Consider the following 3,469-nt stretch of genomic DNA (forward strand, 5'->3'; position numbering starts at 1 on the left):
AGATCTACGTATATAGTTTATTATTTAGTAGTATAAATATATAATCTCTATACTAAATAAAGTTTTATTAGACTCTATAGTTAAGTATAGAGACTTAGAGAAGTCTTTAAAGATATTTTAGCTAGCGCTTTACTAATAGATTCTTTAGCGTAGTAATTATTTTCTATACTAGATCTAATATCTTATATATAGTCTATAATAGGTTATTAATTAGTTTATCTATAGCTAGTAGAATAAGTACTACTATATCTAATAGAGTATCTTAAAGAAGCTCTATAAGAATCTTCTTATTAAATCTTTCTAGTAGTAGTATTATTTATATTTAGTTTTTAATATAGTTATTAGTAAGATTATTCTTTATAGGTTAGTTATCTAGTATATAACTTAACGCGTCTAGTCTAACTACTTTACTCTCTAGGTAATATATAATATAAAAGTTAAATTATAAGAGAAATTTAGACTAGTAGATCTATTTCTAGAAAAGTACCTTTATTATAGTAAAGTATTTAAGATTCTTATAATCTATAATAATCTTAAATAGTTTAGTAGTCTCTTATAACTTAAGGTACTACTTTTCTAAGAACTTTATAATAGTAAGAAGTTCTTTATTATAAATCTTATAGTTATACTTAGTAGTACTATACTTACTTAAAAAGTATATAATAAAGTAAAGTACGCTAGTATTATTATACTATAAGAGTATACTCTCTAACGCCTAGTTAAAGATATTTATTTTAAGAATTATCTTTTTATATAGTTATATATTACTAGTACTAGAGCTATTATAAATAATATCTTTAGAGTCTTAAAGGCTTATATATACTTATCTATCTAGATCTATAGTATATCTTTATATAGTAGCTTATTTAGTAGTTAATATATCTTAGAGAAGTTTTAAATAAAATATTAATAAAAGTTAGAGAAGCTAAAAAACTTCTATAAGTTCTTTAGGTATAGAGATATTATCTATATATAAATAGTCTAGACCTTCTCTAGATCTATATAAATCTTCTCTAGAGAGATAATAAGACTAAGATATTTTATTTTAATAATCTTAAATTTATACTTCTTAATATTAATTTAGAGGTCTATATTAATAAGCTATTAGACTACGTCTTAGACGTATTATTAGTATTTCTTTTTATTTATAAAGTAGATAAGAATATTATTAAGATACGTAGTATACGTATAGTCTAGAAAATTATAAAGTATATAGTTAATATAGTTCTAGAATAAGACTAGCGTATTATAGAGGCTAAATAGTATAACTAGTAATTTAAAAAGTCTAAATTAGATAATAAAGACTATTTTCTATTTATAGCCTTCTATAATTCTTAGCTTATTAAATATAGTAATAATATTAAGCTTAGTATATATCTTAGTATTATATAGAGTATTAAGTATTTCTCTAATTAGTAGAAGTAGGTATTAGTTCTTTATAGTTACGTTATTAAAGTTTTAATAGTCTTAATAGATATATACTCTCTTACCTAGTTTTACTACTAGAAGTAGAGGTATAGTATAACGTAAATAAGATTTACGTATAAAGCTCTTATCTAGGTTATTATCTAGCTATTTTCTAATAACTTTTAATTTCTTACTAGAGAAGAGCCTATTCTTCTAATATAGTAGCTTCTTTTCTAGAATAATATTAATCTTATAGTTCTAAGCTCTTATTAGTAGTAGCTTATTAGCTTTCTAGAGAAGAAATTCTACTAGCTTATTCTATAGCTATTCTAGTAGTCTTATTCTAAGTTCTAACTTAGAAAGAGGCTTTTTATCTTCTAGAAATTTATTAATATCTATTTACTTAAAGCTATAGAGATAAATAGCCTATTAGTAATTATCTAAAAAATTATAGAATTAGCTAGAGAATTTATTATATAATTAGTTACTAATATATTCTAATAGAATATTAAAATACTTAGCTTTAGTAAGATTAGAAAGTATATTACTTTTCTCTTACTTACTTTCTTAAGCTATCTTGTCTAGGTTATTCTATATAATCTAAATAGCCTAAATAGCTAGCTACTTATAGAATTAGATAAAATCTATAGTCTTAGAGAAGTAAATATCTTTTATTTTAAGTACTTTATATAGTCTATATATTAGTTCTAGAACTAGAATACTAAGCTATAGTTATAGTTCTTTTCTAATCTATACTATAGAGAGCTAGATATCTTCTACTTTTTAGACTAGTATTTTCTTTATAGAGCACGTATTTCTAATTAGTATACTATAGTATTTAGATATTCTACCTTTATCTACTCTAGAATTATAGGTATAATAGTATAAGTAGCCTAGTATAAGCTTAAATAGAATTTCTAGTAGTTAGCTTTTTCTATTTATATTCTTCTTCTATATATCTTTAGGTATATCTTTATATAATAGTATAATATAGTTTAATCTAGAAGTACTATTAGTTTTTATAAAAAAGTCTTACGTAATTAGTAGTAACTACTTAGTTTATTTATAACTTAGTAAGAAGAGTAGTTTTTTATCTAGAATAGAGACGTAGTTCTCTATAGCTAGTAAGAAATCTAGAAGTATAAGTATAATTTAAAATAGAAGCTATATAAAGTAGATAGTAAAGATTTTACTAGATACTTAGTATTATAGTACTATAGGTACTAGTCTACTATTAGAATTATAGTATACTATATAGTACTAGAAAGTAAAAGTTATAAATATAAAAGTCTAATTAATAGCTAGATTATATTACTATAACTATAAGAAACTAAGAATAATTAGTATATTAGTAGCTAGCTTTATAATATAGAGTATATAATACTTATAGTAGTTACTAATAGATATAGGTATAATATAGTAGTATATAAGTATATTACTTATTTATTTATCTATAAGTAGTAAGAGTCTAGAGAATAGTATAGTATATAGTAGAATATTATATTACTAAACTAGAAAGTAGTTAATAAAGCTATAGCCTAAATAGCTACTATTAATAAGACTTTACGTAGTAATAGATAAATATATAAAGTAGAGTAATATATAAATAAGTAGTAATTTACTATTTATAGATCTAAGCTAAAGAGAACTCTTCTTACTAAGAACTATTTATATCTAGTAAGGTTATTATTTATATATACTCTTCTTAGACCTCTAGCTATAACTATAGTTAGAGGCTAGTTATTTTTTATACTACTATAGTTAGAAGTACTTATACACAGCCTCGAAAGAGAAAACTAAGCCTTTTTAGATAAGGTAAGCGGACTATTAAAATACCGCCGCGCTATACAAACACCTATACAATAAGGGTTTTTTTGTAGTTTCTAGGTTAGAAATATATAGAAATTAGACTTAAAGCTTTATATTTGTATAGAGGGGCGTATACAGGCTTGTTTTCTAGTGTTGTAGTTTACAATTAAGTTACCAGAGCCTTAATTTTACGCGTTTCTCGCCGTCGCGCGCTACCTGGCCACAACGCCAGGGCAACTTAATAATTTGGCGC

This window comes from Trematosphaeria pertusa (assembly GCF_010094035.1).
Source record: "Trematosphaeria pertusa strain CBS 122368 unplaced genomic scaffold BU26scaffold_22, whole genome shotgun sequence".
Classification (NCBI taxonomy): Eukaryota; Fungi; Ascomycota; class Dothideomycetes; order Pleosporales; family Trematosphaeriaceae; genus Trematosphaeria; species Trematosphaeria pertusa.